General features: G+C 38.5%; 1 long non-coding RNA gene across 6 annotated transcripts in view; it reads left to right on the top strand.

Moving 5' to 3' along the window:
- The window catches only part of LOC104925570 (uncharacterized), a 73012-nt gene that overhangs the window by 26368 nt on the left and 19421 nt on the right, over nucleotides 1–27223 (top strand). The window contains exon 3 of one of the 6 annotated variants that reach the window (XR_003461646.1): nucleotides 4049–4179. The exons of 4 other annotated variants lie outside the window; for them this stretch is intronic. This is a non-coding gene — a long non-coding RNA (uncharacterized LOC104925570). The remainder of the gene's footprint in view (nucleotides 1–4048; nucleotides 4180–27223) is intronic. One more of the 6 variants, XR_003461647.1, reaches the window with a different exon arrangement.

Genomic DNA, 27223 nt, shown 5'->3' on the forward strand with positions numbered 1-27223 from the left:
AAAGATGTTTTCAGAAGCTCATATTCTACGGTTAGTTTTCTCATTGTCGGCTGAAACTTCTCACTTAATCTAACCCTAACTCTTTTAACTCACATAGAAAAAATGACTAATGTCCTCCTGTTAGACGTAATCATTCTACTGATTGTGCCCTGTGATTATGGAGGTTACAGAGTTCAGCTCCCTGCTGTGCAGCATTTGAGATATGTGTAGTGACTCCAATCGGTTACTTACTACATCATTGAGACGACTGTCAGCCTCTAGTGGCCTCTGTGATGCATTTAACATTTTCATAGCATTGCAGTTAATGGTCTAATGTTTGTTTTATTCACTGTTTTGAAGATGTCACAAGCTGCAGATTTCTGTTTTGTCAGATTTTCATTCATTTAGCAGTCACAGAAGAGCAGATGATAATATTATGAGCATCTGCTCTTTACAAATGGAGCGTGAAAAAGCTAAAATAAAAGGTACCAAACACTAGAACTGCAAGGATTTGTCGACAAATAATTTGAAAGTTGGTTCAAACTTACTCAAATGTGTGGATTTAATGCTTTTCTTTGACATATATGATTAAAAAAACGTAAATATTATTGGATTTTGGACTGTTAAAATAATGAAACAAACTATTAATATTATTGGATTTTGGACTGTTAAAATAATGAAACAAACTATTTCAATACATCTATTTGGCCTTTAACCAAGAAATGATAGCAGCATTAAAGCATTAAATTAGATTAGATATACTTTATTCATCCCACCACGGGGAAATGTACTTGTTTATAGCAGCAGAGGAAAGTGCAGCATACACTGCAGAATTAGGAAAAAAGTAGAAAAAAGGCAAAAAAACAACAAAAAAAACACAATAAACAAACAGAAATATCTATAACCTACACAATAAACACAAAAAAACAATCAACCTTTGTTAACAGACAAGTACTGAGGATAAAAGTGGCATGATATATAAAAAGTATTGTAATGTAAAGTGACCATAGTGTAAGAAATATTGCAAAGAAAGTGACCGTGATACAAATAATAAATATTATTGCAAGAGTAGTGACCATAATAAAAAATAATATTACAAAAGTAAGTGACCATGATATAAATAATAACTGCAAGGTATAAATTAAATTAAATAGAAAAAAATAAACAGCGTATAATGGTTATTAAACTTAAATAACACAAGCAAAAACAAAGGGTTTAAAGTGTGCGTCTTATAATGCGACACAGTAATGCAGTAACAGTAATTGGTTTCTTTATAGGAGTACAGACAGATTACAAAATACAACCTGTAATCTACTGTAGTCTACTTCATTGCTGTGTATTACTGTCGCTAAATATTAGCATATTAGGTATTTTTTTTGGTGGTGGTAGCTAATATGTTAGACTTTCATTTTGATGTTTCTTGTAAATCAAATTTTCCGCAGAGACTCTTGGTACCAAACATCAGAAAGAATAACTCTGCCATCCGCAGCCTCTCGATTCTAACCACACAGTTTCAACTTCATGTCAGGTTGCCAGGTAGAAAACGTGAGGTGACTCTTCTCGGCTTTTTCCATTCTTTTTCTTAATCTTCAAAACAAAGAAGAGAGACAAGAGGGAGGGAGGGAGGGTGTGTAAAGAAAATAACAGGGCTTATGAGAAAGTACAGACCATCATATTCTGGGAATCAGTCATTTGTTATTGTGTTATTAAATATTGATGGAATCAGCATTGATAGAAAATATACTGATGTTTTAAAGTGCAACATGCTGACATGCTACAGGGCACCCTGTAGGTAGAGAAAGTTTGGTCCTTTGCCCAAGGACACTTGTAGTGTTAAGAGAACATCCACGTTAAAATGGCAAAATTTAAAAATGTGTCTTTTTCTTTGCTTTTCTGCCGTCCGTTCACATAAAACCAACATTTTCACTCACCCCAGAACAAAATGTACTCAAAGTATCAAAAGTAAAAGTACTTGTTCTGCAGAAAAATGTGCTCTGTAACCTGATATATTATTATATATGGCCTTATTAATGATTCGTAAATGTGTAAGTAACTATTTTATAGACAGTTCAGGTAGTTCGACCCAACCTGGGGGGGTCCAAAGGGTCACAAGCTAAATCTAAAAGGTCATGAAACGATGGGAGAGGCAAGAACAAAGATCTGATAAACATATTTGTATTCATTTTTAATGTGTTTTGTGAAATTTTAGATCATTTGACCTCTTTTTCTCCAAACAGTTATTTGAATTACACTCTCTGAGATGTTTCGGGGGGAAATACCTTGAATGTGTTGGTACTTCTTTTCACAGACATCTGAAATGTGATATTCAATATATTGTATTTTATAAGCTTGTTTATTCCTTTAAAAAAAATCTTAATCTACTAAGTAACTACTAACCACCATTGTTACAAAAAAATGTAGTGGATTAATATTTAACTTTCTAATATTGAAACTAGTACTAGTAGGTAGTACAAAGAACACGTAGTGTGATAGTACATGAATATATAAGTGTGATGTAGACTGTACAGTGTGTTACATATTAAAATGTTTTGGAATATATCAAAGATCATTTTACATACTCCATTATATTCCACATTCAGACTTGATGTTTAGTCTTAGTTTGTAAACTCATATTTAATCACTATAGCATGTATCTTGGGAACAAAAGGGAGTCTAAAAACCTGCCCAGAAATAACGGTGTCGGTGCTATGGAAACCCTCAAAAAAAGATCCTCTGAACCGAAATAGCGTCATCAAGCTTTAAAGCAGAGGCTCGCGGCGCTCAGTGTTTGTGTGAAGAGCTGTTGCAGGCTCATAAGAAGTTCTGAACAGGTCCTGTGTCGTTGACAACGGTATAGAGGTGGATGGAAATCCCCCTCCGAGGGTGGGGACTGAGATTGTGAATTACGGTGCCGGAATGGACAAATATGGCATCCAGATGTGCGAAATGTGACGATTAGAAACTCCAAATATGGTGGAACCAAAGCAAAAAGTGCTGACAGCATTATTTCTAGGAGTGGGCGTAGAGTGGGTGTAGGGGTGAGCTGCGAGCTGTGAGCCAACCCGGGTTTATTTCTTGTGTGTTTTTCGAACCTTTTAGAAACTGCTGTAACTCTTCACCAACACTGTAGCTACGGGACGCCATTTTGGCTATTTTGAGACTCACGTAGCTCTTCTCTGTCACTGTAGTTATGTGTCTTTGACACGAACTTCTGTTCTCCAACAGAGGACAGTGTTGAGAGTGGATAGATTGTGTTATACGGCTTTGTTATATTATAATTACTTACTTTGTTTTTGGTCTCAGTACACAGTGTCAGCACAACAAACTTTAGGTCCAGTGTGTCAGATTTAGAGGGCTCTATTTACAGAATCTGGCAGGAATTAAATATAATATGCATAACTATGTATTCATGTCGTCAGGAAGGAGGGTGTACGGTTGACAACTACACTGGTAGATGCCCCTTAATCATACACACTGGACACGTAACAGTAGAAGTACAAATTCCATATAAAAGACAGTATAAGTGAGGTACTTCTACTTAAATCCATGTTACCGTGTATGTAAACTGTATTTATAGAGCACCTTTTAAAAGCCAAAGTTACAAGGTGCTTTACAATGCAACAGCAACACTGAAACAACTCCGTAATACAGTAAAAGACTAAAACAGCAAGCAATAAAAAGACATTACAGGGCAGAGTGCTCATGAAACAGGTGAGTCTCTGACTGACGCTCGGTCATCTCTGGTTGACTGGCTGATCTTTGTGAAACCACTCAGGACTACCAACCCGGTAGCCCTCAGAACCAGAGGTCAAAGGGCAAACTAATTCCGAAAAATATAAAGTAGGGTCTGTCCATGTAGTGCTTTATAGGTGATTAACCAATGTAGATCACAGCACAGGTCTAGTGTGTGTGACCTATGACCCGTGTCGGTCTAGTAGCTGCAGTTTGGACCAGTTGAGCGACTCAGAAGAGTGACTCAGTGTGGTGACAGTGTAGTAGTAGTAGTAGTAGTAGTAGTGGGTTAATGTTGTGTTGTTGCTCAAAGGTTTTCTTGGTTTTCATCACACAGGGGACGTGGGCGGCTGTGGCTCAGGAGGTAGATGATCATCAGATGATCGGTGGTTCGATCCCCGGCTCCTCCAAGTCTCTGCATGTCGAAGTTTCCTTGAGCGAGATACTGAACCCCAAAATGCGCCGTCGGTGTGTGTGTGAATGGGTATGAACGTATGAACAATGAGCACCTTGCATGGCAGCTAGTGTTATTAGTATATAAAGGTATGTGTGAGTAGGTGATTGAGATATGAAGTTAGTTAGTCCCAGTGTGTGGAGTGTTTACCTGGACGGGTGGGAGCAGATCTCATGCTGTAAGAAACTGAAACCAGGCATGACTGACAACATGAAGTCATGATAGGCAGTAAATGTCAGTGTGTGTGTGTGTGTGTGTGTGTGTGTGTGTGTTACTAAGAGACTGATGCAGTTCACTTTCTTTCCACTAGATGGGGACCCTTCCCCACAGAAAACACCTTGTTGACTCCAACAATGTTTTTCTCTGCTACAATCCTTCAACTTACCTGCCTCTCAAACACTTTTCACTTCACTTCAGACGACATTTTCGTGCGTGTTTCTTGTTAAATTTCGATCAAACACCAACACAAACACACAAGCAGCCACCGTTTTACAGTAAACACACAGTTATGTGTCAGGAGGTGTATTATCTTTTCACTCTAATCGTTCACAAGGTGGTTTGTCGGCCATAAATAACACGTTTCATCAAGATAATCTGTATAATGTACCAATAATATTACTTTAGGTGACGGTGGTGTAGCTGTGGCACTTAGTACCGCATTTAAAGATATTTTATATAAACTCATGAACTCTTATGCATTACTAATATGTCTATAAACTGAATCACGCTGCCATTTTGGGTTTGACTAAATAAACATGCCTTCTTCCATTACTCTAAACTTTATTTATTAAAAGCAACATTATAGACACTATTTGGCATTTTGAAAACAGCAGTTTATTGTGAAATCGTTCACAGCAGAGCTCCTCCTGTGTCCTGTTTGCAGATCCATTAAAACAATGTATTAATTAAATTTGTCAATTTTCTTAAACGGTATTTTCAACACAGCTGCGGGTCAAATGTGATTTTTACCAAAACGAAAAAACACAATAGGTTTTTCCTCACATGAGCTTTAATGTATTTACACGTTACACACCTCCAAGTCGAATAAATGTGTCACCATCAGTGACTAAATTCACATGAAATGTATTTTGTACACGGTTTTCTGAATATGTACGGTGGTGTTGACCGGATAGAGAGAAAAATGCTTCATCACATTGTTTATAACATGCGACAAACATAGATATAGAAAGAAATATAACCTACCGATGTGTTCAAGCACTCTTTGTAATATTTTATAATAATCAGAAGCGGGAAATAATTTTTTTCTCCACATTTGATTTCATTTTTTTCTATTAAGCTTTCTGCTACTGTTGGAAATTAAATATAAATTCGGCTGCAGCTGCAGGAAACGACTCAACATTAGTCGAGGAATAAAACTATTTATTGGTCAGCGTCGTGAATAAAAAAAGTGATTTTTTTTTTATGTTTTCGCTTCATTTATTTATGAGAACTTTTTTATTATTATAATTATTTTTAATCTGCAGCCACAGGTCCCACCTGGAGCCGGTTAATGCGGAGACACGACGGCCTGCAAAACGTGTCAGCAGAGCTTCTGATGTTTCCACGCACAAAAAACGTCGCTGGAGCTTTGAATTACAAAAATAATGAAAATCCAATTATTTATTTATTTGTTTGTTTTTAACTTTTGGCTTTTTCACGTCTGAAATCCAGTTTTTTATTCCTGGACTGCGGGCCCTCCTCTTTCACGTTTAAAATGGAGGATTTTGCGGCGAGTCTGCGCTTTTTACGCACTTATTTTTGCGGTATTGGTGTTGGTTTTAATCACCCTGCAGCCATTTTTTTTAGTATTTAATGTTATTTAAACAGTAGCACATTATTAATCGAGGATATTATGATTGAAGGTGGACAGAAGATCGTTTTTAATCATCTATTAAACCCGAGGAACTCCACTGATTCATCGCTGCGTACATATTAGATCAAATACGTCCAAATTAAAGCAGCGATTTAGAAATGTTTCATAATTAAAAACGGTGTAGTTCTTTAAAAAAACAAAACAAAAAACAAAACACGTGATTGGAATAAAATATCAAATAACAAAATGCCATGACTTCCTTTGCACGTGACATAAAGACTGTGGAAATTGTTGACAGGTATGTTTATTACTCAGTAAACAGAAAAAAGCCAACAACAAGAACAGATAATGTAAATGTCACAGCTTGATAAGCTTCCTGTGTGATGAGAAGGCAGACATTTTGGGTTTGTTTTTCCCTCTCACACTCTCTCACCGAGAAGTCAAGTCACACTCAGCAGGAATTCATGCAGATATTGAATAATGATCAGGTATCTGCTGTATTTAATAATACAAATCCCTTTATACTTTTAGGATATGAAGTGTTAGAGGCTGTGCATTATTTTCTTTTACACTTGTAGCACCTGTTTAAGTAAATTGGTGACCCTTTATGTTTTTTTTCATAAACTTTGTAGTACAGGACTGAAATTATTTGTGTGAGAGAATATAAGAGAATAACTAAATATCTCTTATTCGATACCTGCCGAGTCATGTCTCTCTACAAATATGGCAGAAAAGAAAAAAAAATCCCAAAAAGGGGTTTAAACAAGCTTAAACAAGCACGGCTGTGAAATCAACTTCATGTGTTTGAATTTCATTTTCTTTGAACTTTGAATATATAAAGTTTCACATCTTTATTCTCATGTCAGTGTGTTTGTGTGTTTCTGAGTCACCTGCGGTTGAAGATAATATTCACCCCACTGGTGTCTCTCACTTTAAGTCAGCGTAAAATGGATATTAGAAATGCTTAAAGGTTGAATTGTAGCTTACTGCAGGATGCACTGTTTAGACGTCCATGTAGGAGGTTGTGAGGCAGACATCACAGATATATAAAGTGTGTCGTGGTAAATAAAGCAGGGTGAACTTCAAAACAGGAAAATGAAAATGTAATATGACTTATTTATACTTTTCTCTTGTAAAACATCTTTTAAAAAATCATAAATCTTTATGGTAAGGTGATCACAGTGTCATGGTAGGATTATTATTATTATTATTATTATTATTATTATTAGTTCCATCAGTATATTTTATGTCATAATCCAGTTGAAACAGTCTTATGAATATTCCATGAAGCTACATATAGACACAGTTGCCAGCTCTTTAGGTACACGTGCTTAAAACAGTCCTACCTTCATGAAGGTTATAATAATACAGTTTGTGGTGCTGTTGAATTGCCTCATACAGAGAGGTGCTTCTGTTGCTTCGGTGACACAATAACACCACACACAGTTCCAACAGCACCACAACCTGTAGGCCTGCAAAATGATCATGCAGTTGAATCAACACATCTTTTCAAGCAGTATCGGCACAAAAAAAATGAACCTTATAACCTTTCATGACAGGAGCATTTACAAAAGGACTGCTGATTATGCCACATTAGTCATTGTCAACTTAGGCTACCGTAGCCACAGGGGACACAAACATTAGATCGTGTGTTTAGGGTGTGGTTTGTGACACCATTTTATTTTCTGAAGCAGGAGCATTTGAGGTGATTGCAGATGAGTGTCTTATCTGTGTGTAATGTTCAGATCATAGAAAGCAGAGCTTAGTGTCTTATGATCCATCCCCCCCAGACAGGTGAGCACAGAAACTTTCCATTATCGTCCTGCACGTGAAGCTTAAACAAACATCAACGTGAATTTAATCTTTCTTTCTGAGAAAATATCTGTTGGTTTGGTGGAATGATCTCATGCCTCGTGTCCTGTGCCGCTCCCTTCATAGATTTATGAAAAACAACTTCTTAACATTTTTAATAATATATCATCTTCCCTCACCTCCTGTGTGTTTCTTCATGTAGTGCTTACAGTATTGATACAGTCCACAAGCAAGCAAGCGTTTTAGCTCTAATCCAGATATTTTAAAGGTTGTTTGGAGGTTGAATTTTAGCTTTGGAGGTGCTTGAATCCATCTTAAATAAAACAGTTGAAGGTGAAGGAGTATGTATTTAAAAAAAGTCAGTGCAGTTCATACACGCTTCATTGCATGTGAATATAAACACCCACATATTAAAAGCTGAATGTCAGCACTCTAACTTTGTTGTCGCTGGTTCATTTCTGATCGGCTGTACGGCACCACAGAGACAAAACAAAACCATCCAAACACTCACAGGCCCGAGCTATTCATGCAAAGACGGAGGAATCATCTGCATGCTCTGACAATTTTCACTGTTGTTCCTATTGTAGTTTTTTTAGTTTAGAAATTAAAACTAACTCTGTTGTTTGATTAAGGTTTTCTTTAAAGTCGATATTTAAACGAGACAGAAACAGTCACAGTTCCAATTTAGGAAAATGAGTGATCGATAATCTATTTATATTTTAGTACAACAAGAAAGAAAGTAAGGAGAACACTCAGAACACATTTCTACAAACTGGTTAATGTGGCTCTGAAATCAAAAGTATCTTTTCATGCCACTGATGCAGAGAATCACAAATCTACAGCTCAAAACCTGATCGCACCTGACTGAAGCTTAGTAATGATTTTTATTTTCTCGTGCATGTACTGAAACTCTTTACAGCTGAGTAAGGACAGCAACCTACAGTCTTCACACAGTCAGCACAAATAGTAACCGACTTTTCATTGCTCTGACACAAAATGCGTTCAATTATCACATCTTTCAAAATAAATGAACTGTTTTCTCACTGAAACGCCACCGCCCACCAAACCTCTCTGTTCACACTGCACTTTGCACATGGTTACATGCTGTTATGAAAAACTGTCATATTAAAAACCAAACACAAAACCTTTGTAGACACATTCTACGTTCTGCTCCGTACCCGTTCCTTAATAACCTCTTTGAAAGAGAGAGTGTGAAAAAAAGAAGGCGAGCGAGGCGTTTTGTGATTGTATGGGACGTTGTGGCGTTTAACCATCTCTTCCAGTCACATAGCGGTTTAAAACCCATCCCAGGACGGTGTCACTCATCCGTTCTTTTAGTCACGGAGCTGGAAACTTTATGTCTGGACACAAAGTATCTGCATAAGATTTTCTGGGATGGATTGTGCATGTAAAAAAAAAAAAGATTTCCCAGGAGGACATAAGGTGTGATGTGCATGAGAACTTGTGGCTGGGTTGACTCGCACAGTTGCATTTCTATATCTGTAGCTCTAACATACATGTATGTATGTAGGAATAGTTTTGTATAGCATTATTGGAATTGCTGTAGTTCCATTTAAATGAATTGATTTGAATTCATCTCCTTTTCTGCTGCTTCTCTGTAGTGTTTCTTTTTTAGGTTGTTGTGTAACGGGTGACAAAGTGGCGTTCTTGGGAGACGCGTGTTGCCAGGGTTGTGGCACAAGAGTTGAACCCGTGGCACGTATGACATGTTGCGTCAGCGCGATTTGGATGTGAGTTGAACTGTTGTGCACACGGCCGCGTGGTTGGTAAAGAGAACTTTGTGAAGAGTTTCTCAATGTTGAGAGACGTTTGTAACCAAATCACACAAAAAAACACAATGCCATTAATGCTGCAAGATGTGAAATGATGCCCAAAACATCTGTAACATTTCACATGCTTGAAGAACCATAAAAACACTGACTTTGAACTACAGTATTTAAAAAAAAAAAGAAGAAGCATAATACAGCTTCAAAGATGTGTTGGAACAAGCAGACTGTAGAGTGTGACTCTGTCGGTGTGTATGCTGACATATTGGCATACAGCAGGTTATGCAAGGCCTCTATGCGAGATGATGTTGAATCAATAACAGCATTAAAAACCCACATCACCGCCCCTGTATTTACATCTGACAGAGGTGGCATCCTAAATAAATGGGTCACCGAGTATAGGTCAGTCACGGAGGACTTGTTTTGTAAGTCTCTGCCTAATTTATTGTGGTTGAATTTGAGCACGTAATCACATCGTGCGAGGACTGAAACGAAGGCCGATGTTTGTGTCATCTCGTTGCTGTTTGTGAAGCTTCATAAGGAAATCAGGCAAGGATTCGGCCATGAAGCATGCCCGTTATGGAAATGAGAGATTATTATCATTAAGTCATCCTATCCCACTCGCAGCACATGCCCACGCACACACGCCTACACACCCATACCTGCTAACGCCCTCATACTGTCTCACGCAGGTAAACACTCAGACACCCACATACTCACTTTACATGTACATCTTATAATCATATTTGCCAAGAGTATGTCACTTGTGTTTTCTTAAGGCATTTGGCACAATAGGCTCCCAGGTCACCTTGATGGATATTATAAATCTGCTGTGTGTGCTACGTTTCTTTTTGTTTTTGTTTTGTTATGCTCTTTTGTAACATTACTAAGCCTGTCGTGTACACTCCAGGTTTATTTATTTGTACAGCACATTAAAATATCCTCATCGTCTCTTCCAGTTGGCTTCGGGCCAGAGGCGGGGTACACCCTGGATAAGTTGCCAGCTTATCGCAGGGCACACTTTTAAACATTAAAATTAAAACTGAAGCAAAAGAAACAGTTTGGAGGCATTTTTAGTATGAGTGTTCCTAATATTACTACTACTATGGTGTAGAATTTATACTGACATTGCTAATAATATTTCACTGTTGATGTACAGTCACAACTACTATAGTAGTAGCTACATGTACTAGGCAAGGCAAATTGAATCACTCCTACAAGAACTACCACTGCTGCATTTTCATTACTGCCATTATTTATACGTTTGTTACAGTTTCTAGTAATATTATAAGGACTACTTGCCACAATTTCTGTACTATTATACCATTGTTGTGCTGAAATGACACTTCTCATCCCATCCGACATACGCTGTTAGTACAAGAGTCGAGCCTGTGCTCACTCTAAACAAATATCTGTGCTGAAACATACGGTGACTTTCACTTAGTTCACTGATTGCTATCACTGATTATTAATGCAGAAAGGCCCCAGTGACTCGGGGGGGTGTCTGCAGGTTTTCCCCAGGTTCTCCACGGGTACTCCGGCTTCCTCTCACAGATGAAAGTCACACAATTAATTGTGTGAGGTGAAATGTCTCAGCCCTGTGATGAACTGGCGACTTGCAGTACCCGGCCTGTCATCCAACATCAGCTTGGATTGACTCCAGCCCCCCCTCGTAACCCTGATAGTGATAAGTGGTTACAGAATATGGATGTTACTCCGTTAGCACAATAGGCATATTGACACAGTACGTAGTGCCATGTGGTTGTTGTGCAATATACTCCTATAAATAACTGTCTGCAGTAACATGCATCGATCTGCTGAAAGCTCATAGTGAATGATTGAATATAGTCCAGCAGAGAGTTTATACTGCACTGTGTGCTCGTTGGCGTGCATGTGTGCACACATCTCACATGTGTGGATCATGAGCTTTTAAATCATGTGGACCTTCCGCTGACCCACACATAGGTGCGGTATCTTGTTGATAAAACGGGTTATTAAGAAAGACTGGATTAGTCAGCCGGCTGTTTGACTGGCATCAATTCCTGACCGAGAGAAGCTGCACCGGCTTGACCCCAGTGTATGATGCTCATGCGCTGACCACAATTACTGGTTTAGTGGGTCACTAGTTCCGGATAGTACAGTATTCTGAGCACATGTTCGCCGTGTGTGGTCAACCGGCGTTTACCTCATTTACCATGTAACTAGCATCATTCACTTCCTGACCAAAAGACGCCCAGCTGTTCCCAACAGCGGATCCGTTCTCTTTTCAGGACTGAGGTCACGTTCTCTGTGTGTTTTTAACAAGCTGATCCGTGCGTTTTGACCACTTCCATGCCACATAAGACATAATAAATATAAAGTATTTTTCCACAATTTTTTTTTTAAATCTGGAAGCATGGTGAACAAAGCAGGATTTCTACAGTAGCAGGAGCAGCAGATTTCTGGCCAGTCACCACAGTAAATTCAGTCAAATATTAACCACCTGGCTCAACTCTTGTGTCAGAAATGTCACTTTCCTCTCTGCAGTTTGATGCATTTCCTGATGTTCCACGCACTGTAAGCATGGCATTTAGAGCAGAGATGAGCATGACCTTTGAACGTTAACATTAAGAGAAACATTTGAATCTTGCACACAGCTGTAAATAGCAGGCACATCACCCGGGTACAGTCTAAAAATATGCAGTTTTTGCAAAACAACAACAAAATGTGACTTTCACGTTATAGAAAAACAGAGAGTGAGAGAGAGAGGTAGTGGATGGATGAGTTGAAGGTGTGCTTTGTTGACTTTGTCGTGTGTTAGCAACCTTTGAGCTCTGAGCACATAACAGAAGGATGCCTGGAATTGTTTGATGTGGCCTCCGTTCTTGATATATTTGATGTAAAGTAAAAAGTGAAGAATGTGCATGATGTGTAGATTTATTTCCATTTAAAAAAAAAAAGAAAAAAAGTTTTTGTCTAATTTTGGCTTTGTTGACAAGGAAACAAGCCAGCTGCCGTCGTATGCTGTTATCTACTGCACTGTGTGCTCGGGAGCTGCTCAGATATCTTTACAAGACAGACAATAGTCAGCTAGTAGATGACGTTATTAAGGAATTATCAGTTCTCAATCCGGACTGCTCATAAATAAACCATGTGTGAGTAGCTCTGTGTGTGCTTAAGTTGAGATACAATCATTATTTTTGTTTAAACTTTGACTTTTTGTTCAATTTGTCATTGAAGGACCAAGAAAACCTCTAAATATTCACGTTTGGAACCAGAAAACAAATTTAAACTTGTACATTTTTGCTTCAGTAGTTAATAAATAAATACAGATTGATTAATTAATTAATTAGACTTTTTCAGCTCTACAATCAGCTGTTAAAAAAATATTGTTGTCAAGAGGTGAGAAACTTCCACATGGCTACGACACTACTGAAAATGAAAGGAGTAAAAAAAAGTCACATTAAGTGTTGAGAGTTCAGGTGAGAGGAGTGTGTGGGCTTTATTTGGCTCCACAGATGGCACACACACACACACATAGTGTTAAATGTCAGCATGCAACAATACTGTTGCCTCCTGTCAAACACATCTCCCTGAATAGTAAAGCCACAAACCTTTTCTCAGTTTTGGTTTTCAGAAGTTTACAAGAAAAAAAAAAGCCTGTTGTTTCACCTCGAAGCTGACTAAATATGGTATGTTTTGAGTGGAGACATGTATATTCATATTCCTGGAACACTATACAATATCTCCCGCCACTCATCACCTGTTTATTTATCAGAAACAGTTGCTTTCTGATGGATTCCCCTACCACAGGCCTGTCTGTTCCTGTCTAACAGTCACACCATGCGGTGTGAGGAAACAATCTGCTATTATGAGGTAGAGATCATGTGCCGAGCGATCACAGGCGACCTGCTTACCGCCCGCCTCTTATCTGATCTTCCTCTCACTGATCTGAGTCACTATTAAAGCAGAACTCTGACATGAACTGGACTTTCCCATCTTTTTTCTTTTTTTCATTCATCATTTATGATCAAAATTGTTGTAGTTGCATGTCTCACCTGCTAGAGTACACATCAACAGTAAGGCCCTAAAAAAAAAAAATATATTACTTTCTTTTTACAGCATGTTGAGAAATCACAGAAGACATTTGTTTGTCCACCAGAGACAGACCAAGACACATTGAACGGATCATTATCAGATTTTTAAACCCACAAATATTGATATCAGAAATGTTTGAGGTGCAGTCCAGTGACAGCACAAAGAATGGACCGAGCATGAGTGACGTCACCCGTAGGTTTCCATAGTGCTGCTTGTATTATTTTACCATAATAAGAACAATTCCATCCAATTTTCACAAACTGACTGGACATGGAAGAGCCTCATGATCAGATCGGGTTAATTCACGACCGCTCAACATCTTAACTTATATTAAAATTTGTGTCCACTGCACCTTTAGCTTCTGAGCCTTTGAGCGGGTGCATAGGCCAGTGTACGGCTTTGATTGACATCTGATCCAGCAGGACCACGGAGACACAGTGTAAACAGACCCGAGCTTGTTACAGAGTACAGATGACAGATGACAGCAGTGGTATTGCAGAAAAGTGACCACGACATTTATCATTTAAAACTGACGGTGCAGTCGTGTGATCAATGTGACCTTCTTGAACACAGAGATGTTATTGTAATTTAGTCTAACCTCGCTGGTCTAAACAAGGTAGACAAAGTAAAAGAAAAAAACAACAGCACCACAAACTACAGCCTCCAAAATGGCCATAAAGTTGAATCTACACCTGCTAAAACGGTTTCAACAACTTTCATGAAGGTAGGGTTTATTCCAGGACTTTTGTATTAAACTCCATTAGTTTTAACTAACGGGCGGCGCAGTGGTTTGCACCATCACCGCACAGCAAGATGGTTCCTGGTTCAAAAAGAGCTGGGGATTTTCTTTGTGGAGTTGTCTGTGTGTCTCTCCGGGTACTTCAGCTTCCTCCCAGAGTTCAAAGCGTTCGTCTCTATGTGTCAGCCCTGTGATGAACCGCCGACTTGTCCAGGGTTACCCAACTTCTCGACCAATGCCAACTGGGGTTGGCTCCGACGCCCCCGCGACCCTGATAAAGATAAGTGTTTATGGAAAATAGATGGTTAGTTTTAAGTAATGTGCTACAGCTGCCTAGCTATAATTAGCCATCTAATCTAGCCCCGCAACATGATCTCAGCCAATTGTCTGGTTTCTCATTCAGTAAGTCAAAGCTTGTAAATGAAGGAGACAAAGTTCAAAGTCTGAATCACTTTTTGTGTGGCGTCCTAGGCTGCTGTCCTGCTATTAGTCGGTGTCAGAGCCTGCTAATGGTTTTTATGTTTTCAAAAGGCCGAACAGGAGACTCACAGAACAGATCTGTTTGCTGTAGCAGAGCAAAAAACACGAGGTTCAATTCAGCCGGACCTGCCATTTTGATTTATTGTTAAACTGCTTTAAATTGCAGAGAAAGCTGCCAGCTGGCAAATACTAAACAACAAACAGCTGAAGCAGTGACTAAGATGGCATCTACACTTAAAGAAACGTTTGACTTTAGATCATTTTTATTATTTTTACTGCCATGAGTCACCAGTGAATTAGAAAAGCCGTGCTTTGTCCACTGTACCGGAGGGCTGCAACCTGGCAGAAGAGATGTGTGCGCCACATAAAGCAGTGTTTTATCTTTGTAAGCTCACTTGTTTAAAAATGTACGCTCAGATAATTGGCCTATTGTTGATGTCTGAAAACTCACCACAAAGCCACCACTGTTTTGGTTTTCATTTCAAGTGAAGGATGGATTGGGAAAAGTCTGTGGCCTCCAAGGCCCAATAAAACTCTTTTCGGGAACCCGCTGCTTAAACCTGAACCTGCATGGTAGTCAACAGCGGTCAGAATCGATAATTATGGTGGAAAATGCTGGTTCAGGGTAATTATGCTTTAAATTTAAGGGATCTAACATCGTATAAACAGACATCTGTCTGAATTAACTCATCGATCTCGAAGCTTTAGTAAAGAACACTTTGCAAAGTTGTCATAGACACAGTGAAGTGATGAAGACGGTGAAGGCTTTTATTGTGAAATGGCCATGCAAAGAAAAATAATTCCTGAGCCAAAATTCCTTCTCACTATTAAATGTCCTGCACTTATGTTATGTTTGCACAATGCAGCATTATGTGAACCGCTAGACGCTGATGCGTTACTGTTTCACGGTCGTTTCCACAAGTTAGCCTGTTATCTGTAATTACCGGTCTTTATCTTCTCAGAAAAGCCTTTGTGAAAAAGATGATGTGAACTATGGTTCAACGTGGGTGACGACTCAACTCCTGCCAAGAAAAATGACTCGCCGTGATTCAAAAATCCTGCACTGTATCAACACCTTTTGAATAGGAGCCGTTAAACCTCACCTCCATGCATTTTAATCATCAAAAAGATGAATGATTCATATTTTCTTTAGCTTCTTATCTGTTTCTCCAGTAACTGTAAATGTTAGACATGCTTTTAATTGGAAATTCATCAGTTATCACAACAGTAGAAGGTCAAACATTTCCATTATTCACCGTTCCTCTTGTGACAGATGAACTAGGTTAAGTGGTGACTTGACAAATGTTTCCCAACATTTCTTTAGGCCTGGAGTTACAAAATCACTTGGGTGTACCCTGTTGTTAACACGTGTGAAAGCACATTGTATTTCTTAAAATATCACAAAGTGATGCAACTGATGTAAAAGTTTCCATTTCCATAAAAACGTGTGAACATTTTTTTTTACATGTTTCATCTCTTCGTTGCTTATGTCTAGATTTGTACTAGAAACAACAATCACCCTTTTGGGTAACAGTTCCCAGGCATATACTGTTAATATCTATAACCATTTTGCTGCCTAGTGTTTTCTTCCATCTGCTTACTCCTGAATTATGTTTTCTATCACACAAGTCCAGTTTCAGCTGTTTTGTCTCACTTTAAATTCTTCTGGAATAGACTTCTAAATCAGTTTGTTGTCAGTTTTTTTGTTTGTTCTCACATGGAGTTGCCATTGAGGTTCACCACATAGGAAAATATAATATACCAAATTATTTTATGTGCTGACAATGCAGCTGCATCTCTTACCTCATCGCTGTTGTACTATAACCACAGTAAAGAACGTTATTTGTCATTGCTGTGCATGAAATTACTTGCAATATGTGGGAAAGCAGCAGATCAGATGAAATATAGTGAGTAATCTTACTGATACGTGTGTGTGCGCACAGCACCTGATGTTCTATATTTGTACATATAAAGTGAAATGAAAGTGATTCATCAGCTATATAGTCTGTAGGTGTGTCCTTAAAATCTGCTTTTTCCTCCAAGCCGTCGTCCAGTGCAAACTATCTTTTATATTGTTTCCCAAAATCAAAGTTTTGTTTTTGACTGTGCTGCAACAACCTACTTTCTAATCGTGATCTGATAAAAACAGATTGAAAAATCCTCACAGATAGTTTCTATGACACAAATGTAAACAGACATTACTCTGTAAGCTTTAAAAAAAAAAAGAGCATTGACTGTTTTATCAACAGTGAGTCTGTGCCTTTGTGTTTCTGTGTGACTGTGTGTGTGTGTGTGTGTGTGTGTGTGTGCGTGCATGAGACCTCTCCCACTTGTGGTTGTCTTGTCTCCCAGACTGTAGGAGGCCTGCAGTCTCTCACATCAGGACAGCTAGATGTCTGCATGCCACCAGCATACACACACACACACACACACACACACACACACACACACCGTTCTGTGATGTAGAGACTGATAAGCAAACACGTTCGTTGGCAGGAGGAGAGAAAAAAGTGGCAAGGTTTAAGGGCACAAACAGTCAGTTTACCTCCCACTTGAACAGATGAAATGAACTGTGAGGGTCTTTGAGGATCTTGTGAAGAGAATTAATGTTTCTGCAGCACATTTCTTTTATTCAGAGTGATATGTAGTTCATAAAACCACATTGTTTGTCATAGGTTTGATACAGGTAGTTTGTCAACTCACACTGCATGCTGCACTGGATAAAACACCCGGATACTAAAGTAGTACTGAAGTCTGTACTCTACTGTCAACAAATTACACAAGAGACAAAAATAGAAAATGCTTCCCAACCAATTGTTAAGCAAGAAGTCTGTGAAGGTTCTCAGTCATTCAGGTCATATTTCAAGGAGGGTTAAATCCGAGCCAACTAGACTTGGTTGTAGGTCCGTGAAGATGTTTCACCTCTCAACCAAGAGGCTTCTTCAGTTCTGGCTGACTGGTGGGGAGACTAATGCACTCCTTACTCCTGTTTAACGTTTGATAATTACTACAGTTGTTTTAAGAAATATCGCCTTAATCTCTCAAACTTAAACGACTCAAGTGTCTGCAGCCATGCTAAGGGCTCGATGGTGAGGCTGTACTTTGAACATCAGCATGCTGCCATGCATACCCATGTTTATGGGTCTGTTTACCATCTTAGTGTATTAGCATGCTAACATAATTTGCACTAAAAACAAAGCACAGCTAAGGGCTGATGGGAATTTCATTAGTTTTTGGTGCTACATCCTGAGTGGAGACATCAACGTGTGTGCCAAATTTCATGGCACGTTGAATTGAATAGTTGTTTAGACATTTCACTCGAAACCAAAAGAAGTCAACCTTGTCCATGAAGGAAAGTTGGGGGATTACCAAATTCTTGTACCAGTCCATCTCATGTATGTTGAGATTGTGACAAATTTTTAGCTGCTGGTGGTGAATAGGAAAAGTCACAGGAACCCCAAAGTCATTCATCCTCTGGGGACCATGAATGTTTATGGCAATTCATGTGGTAGTTGAGACATTTCAATCTGGGCCAAAGTGGTGGACTGGCAAACCCACGCTGAGGCGCTGAGGTGTTCAACGAATGAGCTTAGAGACATGTTGATGATGATGGCCATAGTTTTGGGTTTCATCCTGAAGATGTTTTCACAATTTTCATGGAGTTGACATGATGTAATCAGAGGCAGGTAGATGATGAAATTCAGCTTTTACAGCCTAACTGGTCATTTCAAACAACTAACCTTTGGTCAACCATTGCAGTGACTAACCACCTCCTAGACATTATGTCTCCATAGTGCTATTTTTTTCCCCGTTATAAGCTTCAGTGACAGATGAAATCGCTGATTGGGTTATCATATGTTATTTGAGCGAATTAAGTGATACATTTATGAACAAGGTTGAGAAAAGGTTTGTGAAAGATTGTGGCTTTTTTAAAATGTTGATAGTCACATTGTGTCTCAGACATTTGCTGTATTAATCAAGACTACAGTCCTAACTTTGACAAAGTGGAGCCAATCTCTAAACATGACCATAGAAACACTTACATCTGCATTATTTCACCTTTCATATAATAAAATGTTTTATAACTCAGTGTAACTGAAGGACATTTGAGCAGACAGGGCTCATTGTTTCTAGATCCTTCACACTTTGCATATAGGAAGAGAGTGGGAGTCAGTGGTGTACTGCTCTATAAGCTTCATTGCACCTGGAAACAGCAGATAGTTCTGTTTTCTCTGGGATTACTGCACTTCATGGCATTTCAATGCAATGCAACCATAAATTTTAGCATAAAAAATGAATGGCTTACGTTATTGCTAGAGTCATGGGATGTAGTTTTCTAGACCTCAGCTTGTTAAACTTTAAAATTAGTTCCATACTACAAAATTACAATGTGGGGTTTGCCACAAAGAAAACAGTGTTATGGCCTTTAATATTCTCACAGCCTGTAGCCTTGTCACCGCCTTTGATTCCTTCCCAGCCAAATTTAACCAAAGTGTTGACTTGGCTTCTGTTAGCCTGTGCGATTTCAGTGATTGAAACTTGAATGTTGGTAAGACCAAGCCTTTCAAATGAATTTTCTGCCCTTTAAATTAAAGACAAGACGGCTAATTGGACCTCCATTTAAAGGAACCACAGTTTTCAGCAAATATAGCCTGTATAATCTGACAATATCATAGCTGTAATCTGGAATTTATTTTAATGCAGTGATATACAGTAGCTTGTCTTTTCCTTTCATCACTGAGTAGACGTTTCTGAAGTTTCTAGATTGTTCTTGCTTGAGTGGAATGAACACTCATGACTTACTGGAGGTTTCTCTGTCATGTATGAAGGCTGAAGGCTGCAGGCCACCCATCGTACAGTGAATCCTGAACCGGCACAGCGAAAGACTTTTGTTCCTTCAGTGGTCAGATTTCTTTCATGAACATCTGTAAGTGAATCTGTTCCAGGCTAGTAATAATGGCATAAACTGATCCAACTTTTATCACGCCATCTTCTGATTGCCGAGCTCTTTGATGTTGATTAAACATTAAAAAGGTATGTGTGGTAAAATGAAACTTTAGACGACTTAAACTGCCAGTGTGCTTCTTTAGAAGTGCCTGTCGGGTGGTCAAATAGCTTTGGAAACCCCCCCTCCCTCACTCCACAGTTTTTCTAGTGTCTGATTAGAGGGGGAGAGGAGTCTGTGTCTGTTTCTAGAACTTTCTGGAGCTGACAATCTGACATTCACATCATCAACATCATTAATCCAGTGATTGTCCAGCTATGCTGAGGTGAGAAAGCGACCAGCTTCTCTCTCTGACACAACTATTTCTGTCCCTCCTCGTGAACTAAATGCAACACTACCCTGACGTCTGGTCTGATATTTATATATCATGTCCAAATACTGAATGTTGATCTCATGTGCATGTAGTGCATTATTTATCTGCTGTATCTGTGTATTTACCCAAGGATTCCTTTGATAATTTGGCACAAGAAAACCGTAAAACAGATATTTGAATGTTGATTTGAATGTTTTTCACATGGATACGACACATTTGAATAGAGTTGTTGTTTTTTTCCCATTGTTGCCTGTTGGAAAGTTGTCCAATGAAATGACCCGTGGTGTGTGAAACTCCCTGTGACTTCGTCGTCATGGTCGTCAGCCATTTTCTGTATCCTATCATAGTGCCGTAGAAGTTCAGAGTCCTTGTGAACTCACAGAATGCACTGTGAAACGCTTGTGTGTATCTTTACTCACTCAGTAGTGGTTAACAAACTCTTCGTGACTTCCTCTTGTCGACTTCCCTTGGAAGATCCATGTTACCGTCTTAAGGGTAGTGAGTACACGAAGGTGTTAAACCTTCAGTGTGGCCAAACAGCCTCACACAATGCTAATTAAGCTGAGATGTCAGGTAAATGTTGCACTATGCCGGAGCTTTTTAATCCCGTGTCTGTGGCGACGGGTTACAGCATGGTGGAAAACAGTAGTTATACGTCACGAACACGCGTCGACGGTGTTTGTGGGATGACTCTCACTGCCAGAAGGGGGACACAAAAGCTCCACACTGCACGTTTAAAGACACATTTCACCCAGAATCCATTGTCATCAATAAGAAACATTAATGGACTTTCTAACCCGTCTGTAATATTCTTGCATCCCACATTCTGTAGAGATTTAAACATGCTTTATAGTCCTCAGTTTTCAGGACTTCTGTAGGCCTTCAGAAAGCGTTCTTCTTGTGACGTAAGCTCACTCGAATTACCAAGTAGCGCTGCTATTTACGCTACATATTTTGTTCGATTGTGGGACATTTTGAGGGCACTACACTCACTATTCAGGCACTAGGTAGCAAACGGATGAGTAATTCTGGACTTTCAAGAGAATAATTCTTGGTAAAGTTGACAAACGTGGTGAAAATCTAAAAAATCTGGCAGTCATTTACACACATTGCCTTGTGTCAGTTGCCAGAGTCACCACAGACCACCAGTGTCAAAACATACGGAGCACACGATTTGGGGTTGAGGGCCTTGCTCACGGGTATTATGATCATCAGGAGAAGGAGGAGGGAGGAGGTGCTGAGGGATTGCTCATTCACTTTCTCCGCATAGTTTTTCTGAACTGCAGTTTCTCGTCGTCCTATTTTACACAAGCAGCACTCAGGTGTTATTAGTCACAGTGAGTCAGGTTCAAACCGCCTGATTTAATCCTTTACACATTCATTGATGGCTTCGTGTGCCAATGGTGCAGACTGCTGCAACAGAAAGTATCAGATTGTAACATGCAGAGGAAATAATGTATATAATCATGAAGCGGTAGTTATCTTGAGACTAATTCAGTTAGTGTGGAGGTGTGTGAGGCCTGGTTATAACTGGCTGTGTCCTCACCACCTCAACACTTGCAGGCAGAGGGTGCTGTCGTTTTCAGTTCAAAAAGACCACAGCTCTCCTACGGACGTATTGTTCTCTCTCTGTACAACCTCCTACATTTCTCTCAGGTCTACATGCACCTCATACTTTCTTTACTCGTTTTTTTTCTTTTTCACTTTTGTCCTCTTGTTTCGGCTTCAAAACATTCAAAGGCACGCCGAAGAGAGAAAAGTAGTCTGTTCTGTTCCTCTGCTTGCTGTGAAACTGAATCAAAAAGAGAACTACTTTGATCGACGAGGCATTCACACTGAGCCCACGTTTTAGAAACTAAAGCTTAAACTATGACTAGTGATGATACAGAATTTATGACAAATGTTTTTTTTTTTTAATCGTCATCAAAGCCTCCCACATTTGTTCTTCGGTGTAGTTTTATCTGTTTCATAATTTAACTGCTGTTTCTTCTTTTTTACTTTCCTTTCATCTTTTATCACCAGTCTGTCTTTCTGCCTAATTTATAGGTAATACAAAATGGAGGACAGTAAATTTTGAGCTGATCTTTTCAAATTGAATCCAATAATAATAATAATAATAATGATGATGATAATAATAATAATAAGGTGCTTCTTTTAGGTCTGTTTTTATTTATCTAAATGTATAAATTAATAGATTTCCAAATGCTCTTATGTGTGATACATCTTTATTTTTATCTTGATGCCCTCTTTCTGTCTCTTCTGCTTCTTTCTTGCCCCCTTTGTTTTTCATTTTAACCCGCCTTTCAGCTTAAAAATATCGGCAGCAGAGAAAGAGGAAAAGTGTTTCAGCTCCTCTACCCACTTTGTTCTCTCATCCTCTCAGCTTCCTTTTCACTTTTTGAAACGCACTGATCGCATCAAAGCCCAGCCTCGACGTCTTCTCCTTTGCTCTCTGACTAATTTTGATAGTAACTGACGCAGAGTAAAACCGATCGGTCTCCCCTTTTATATTTTTAGGCGACACAGTCATGCTGGATTATGTCATGTTTTTCAGGTGTACTTTTTGAATTAGGTCGGTGGGACGATCGTCTCCAGCGATGGCTGTTTACATCCCACAGAGACAAACCCAAGCTCTGCTGTCTGGGGAAAAATTGTCCACCTTAGTTCTGTTTTGACTTTGTGTTTGAAGTTCATGCCGGACGCTAGAAAATTGTAGTCGGAGGCTGGTTGGTGTTCAGTCACAGGCCCCTGAATGTTCCGGAGGGTGTTTAAATGTGAACAACAAAGTCAAACTGTTGATGTTGGTGTATAAAAGAATGCCATGTAATTATATAAACCTGGACTTGTACACTAAGTGCGGTTTGTTTGCTTCAGGTTTGTGTTTTTTAATAAATAAAAGGACGAGTAATAGTGAAACTCTGAATCAGAATGAGAAATACTTTGATCGATGATCCTTTAAAGGTGACATATAAGCTGTTGAGTAGTGTGGGTGGAGTGGTGTTAAATGTTGGTTCACAAACGGTTATTTTTTAAGCGCATTCTACATTTCTGAAAACGTTATACTTTAGACTGATATTTCATCTGTTACTTATTAGTAAAGGGTTAATGTGCAGAAAAATGTTTAGACAACATTTTACAATATTTATTCAATTATCTAATTCCACACTGACATTTAAATTATAGTTTCTGTGTGTTACTTATTTATAGCTTGTTTTAAAATTAATCGAATTAAATGAAACAATATAAAATTTACAATATGAGCATTAGCACACGATTGAATTTTATCTCTAAAACGATTGGTCATATTGAAAGTGAGGCAGATACTGAAACTCTAACGTGACATTTATTCGTGTCAAATTTGTTTTTCAAGATGGATGTCAGTTTCAAAATATATTGTTCAAACTGACATATATAGGCTCTAACTGGTGAGTGTATTTTGTGTTAATTGGTGTCAGGCTTGTTTTCTTCTTATAAATAAATCCATCCAAGTCATACTGAAACTATGATGCTTTGGAGTGATAATATTACCAGAGCATGAGGGGAAATTTGCCTTGAAATGTTCGGTATCTGGCAACCCACTCAGTTTCGGCTGGAAAAAAAAAAAAAGCTTTAACCTTTTCAGCAACAACAAATGCATGTTTAAAACAAAAGCAGAAAAGAAAAAAAAACACAGTGAAACGAGTGTGGCTGAATATTATCAGGGTGCTGTGCTTTCTGCTGTCAGTTCAAAGTAAAAATCCCACTGTTGGGTACAGAGAGTGATCATTTTGCAGGATCACACAGTCATCTAAATACACAATTTGAATCACTTCTTTTTTTGTTGTTGTTGTTGGGTTTTTTTTTTTTTTTTTTTTGGAGCGTTTGCATATTTTTAAATTTCACATCGTACGTGCCTGTTTGATAATTTCTTGTTTATGACTGAGACACGCAGTTTCAAAATGAGACACTGCAGACGATATTTCACAGCGCGCGTACGACATTGACAATATTTATTTTTGCTGATGTGATCGTGATGTGACTGCTGTAGTAGTAGACACTTTAGACAGTAGCAGACACTTTGTGACGCTGGATGTTTTGTTTAAGATTTGACTGTGGGTGTGCTGACTGCATTTATTCTGCTGATGTCTCCAGATGACCTTTTGAAATTATCATGATAAAATACTATTTAGGAAGAAGTTTATGTTGACTTACGGCTGCTTTGTCTTCATTTTCTCAGTGCCCACTTGATTGTTTGCTTCAGTATTGTGATTTTGTTTTAATTATAAAACCCCACATGATAGATACTATATTTTATATTTGCCTTAATACCTATAATCACCCCAGTTATTCTCCTCAGAGTGTTCTGAATATGCTTGCATGCCATGGTTAGTTTAAGATATTAAATGTCACTGTTGGTTGAATCTCCCTGATCTTAAATGACACAATGAGTAAATAAAAACATGTTTATGGTTTCAGTCAGGCAGTGTTGCGTGCTCATAGTCCGTGGGTGGCATCACTTTGTTGCCATCAGTGAGTGTTTGACTAATCGCCTCACTAACTTGTTCCGTGTGTGTGTGTGTGTGTGTCTGTGTGTGTGTATTTAAACAGCTACTTTCATGTATTAATCTGCATGTAGACTGAACATTTCCTACATGTGTGTGTGTGTGTGTATGCACTGTACTGTATATCTGTGTGTGCTGTGTGTTTTTGTACATGTGCACTTCTGCAGTTATGTGTGTGTGTGTACAGCATTTTAGTGTGTGTGCAAATGTGTATGTACTTGTTACACATATCATTACAACTGCTACCATGTGTAGGAACATAGGATGTGTGTGTGTGTGTGTACATTTGAAAGTGTTTATTTCTGACTGGGTATGTGGTTCATTGTGTGTGTGGAGTTCATGTACGTGTCAGACTGTGTGCGATATAGTATATGTGCATATATTTATGTGCTTATTACGTAAATTGTGACATAATTACCTCTATGACTATTGTGTGTATGAACATATTGTACGTGTGCTTGTGTCTGTTTGTCATTTGTGACATTGTGGCTCTATGAGGGTACCTCCACTTGTAAGTGTGTGTATGTACATACAGTATTGTATATTTGTCCGTGTGTATGTGTTTATCTTTACATATTTAGTGTGTATGTGGTACATTTGTCTGTGTGTGTGTGTGTGTGTGTGTGTGTGTGTGTGTGTGTGTGTGTGTATGCCTTTGCCCATATGTAGACTGTGTGTTTGTGTGTGTGTGTACTGTAAGTTATTATTATATGTTTTTATTTTCTACTACTGCATGTGTGAACCTACGTCTATTCGTGCATGTGCACATTTATTTCTTGCGTCCATGGTTCTACTGTGTGTGTGTGTGTGTGTGTGTGTGTGTGACCTCGGCTTTATTGTCATGTAGCTTTTCACAAACATTTTTCTTGGTATATTTGTGCATAACTATAAATGTGTGCATGTAATATGGACGATATAAAGAGGCAGTATGAATAAAATATGACTTAAATTAGGAACTGTACTGTACTTGTTTAGGTGGGTGAACTATGTAATGTCAATGTGTCAGTGGGTGTGTGAAGAAAGTTGTGTGTGTGTGCATACATTGTTTTTGTGCATTTATTCGGACATAATTTTGTCAGACTGAGTGTGTCATCTATGTCTGTGTCATGACCCCCTCGTGTTCATGCCTATTTTTTTTTTTTTTTTACATTATAGTCATGTGACAGAGCAACACAAGAGCAATGCTTTAGAAAGATATTAGACATGTGCTAAAAATATTTCAACACAGAATACCCCATCATGTGTGCTTGACTGAGTTCTATATTCACTAGAGTAGAACATTGTTTATTATTTTAGATTTAAATATATAAAAATATAGATGTACAGTGTATTTTTTAGGTTGTGATCACTCCCCTGGCAGAGTGCCACAGACCCCCATTTGAAAAGCACTGCTGCATTTGTGTATGGTGTGTGTGCATACATAGTTATTACTGCTAATACTACTATATGTGTACATACATAGCCATAAATATGTAAGTACACACATAAGTACATGAAATGTATTTATTATGTTCATGTCTCTGTGTGCACGATATTTATGCACAGTGTGCATCTTGTGTGTGTGTTTATTTCTGATGTGTGTGTAATTTTATTAGTGTGTGTGTGTATGTGTCTGTGTGTGTACATACAGTACAGTACATTATTTACATTCTAGTTTGTGTATGTGTACATATTTCTGTCCAGTGTGTGTATCTTCTTTATGTTTTATGAGTCTCTATCCACATGTTTACATGTGTTACATGTAACATAATTATCATCACTACTACTAATACAATGTAGGAACATGGAGTACGTCTGTGTTTCTTTCTGACTGTATGTATGATTCTATAAGTGTGTGTGTACATGCAGTATTTTTTGTGGATTTATTTGTACAATAGCAGTACGTGTGTGTGTGTGTGAGTGTGTGTGTGTTCCAAGTATTGTTGTTGCTGTTATTATAATGTGCCTGCATGTATGTCTGTGTATGGTCGTTTCTGGCTGCTCATGTGGTTCTATGAGTGTGTTCCGGTTTATCTGCAGATACTATTGGGTGAAATGAAAGGAAACCTTAAAACCTGCGTTGATAAGTGGAGGAACATTCACACTAAAATACACTGTTATTGTTCATTTTGTGTGTTCCAGTTACCCTTTTTGACTCAATGTTAAAGAGCAAGTTTAAGTTTTACCTCAAAACCCCTCTGCTTACCCCGGATTTTTAAAAGAACCTTTGAGTCCTAGGCTCTTTTTAACCTAGGTGGCGTTGTTGGCAACATTGTAACTTAACTTAACTTATTTACTTATAGTTTTAAATTTAGATAACCAACCACTGTGTGTCACATCGATCAACCTTAAGATAAGTTACGATAGTAAATGAGTGTAGGGAATGTGTGGAAAGAATAGTGTTGACTTCTCATTGATCTGTTACAAGACTGAAGCTGTTCTGGAGGCTTGAGGTGGATCAGCACCTCACTGACTATGAGATTTTCTTCTTTAATTTGTCACCCATCTGCAT

This window comes from Larimichthys crocea, chromosome III, assembly GCF_000972845.2.
Source record: "Larimichthys crocea isolate SSNF chromosome III, L_crocea_2.0, whole genome shotgun sequence".
Taxonomy (NCBI): domain Eukaryota; kingdom Metazoa; phylum Chordata; class Actinopteri; family Sciaenidae; genus Larimichthys; species Larimichthys crocea.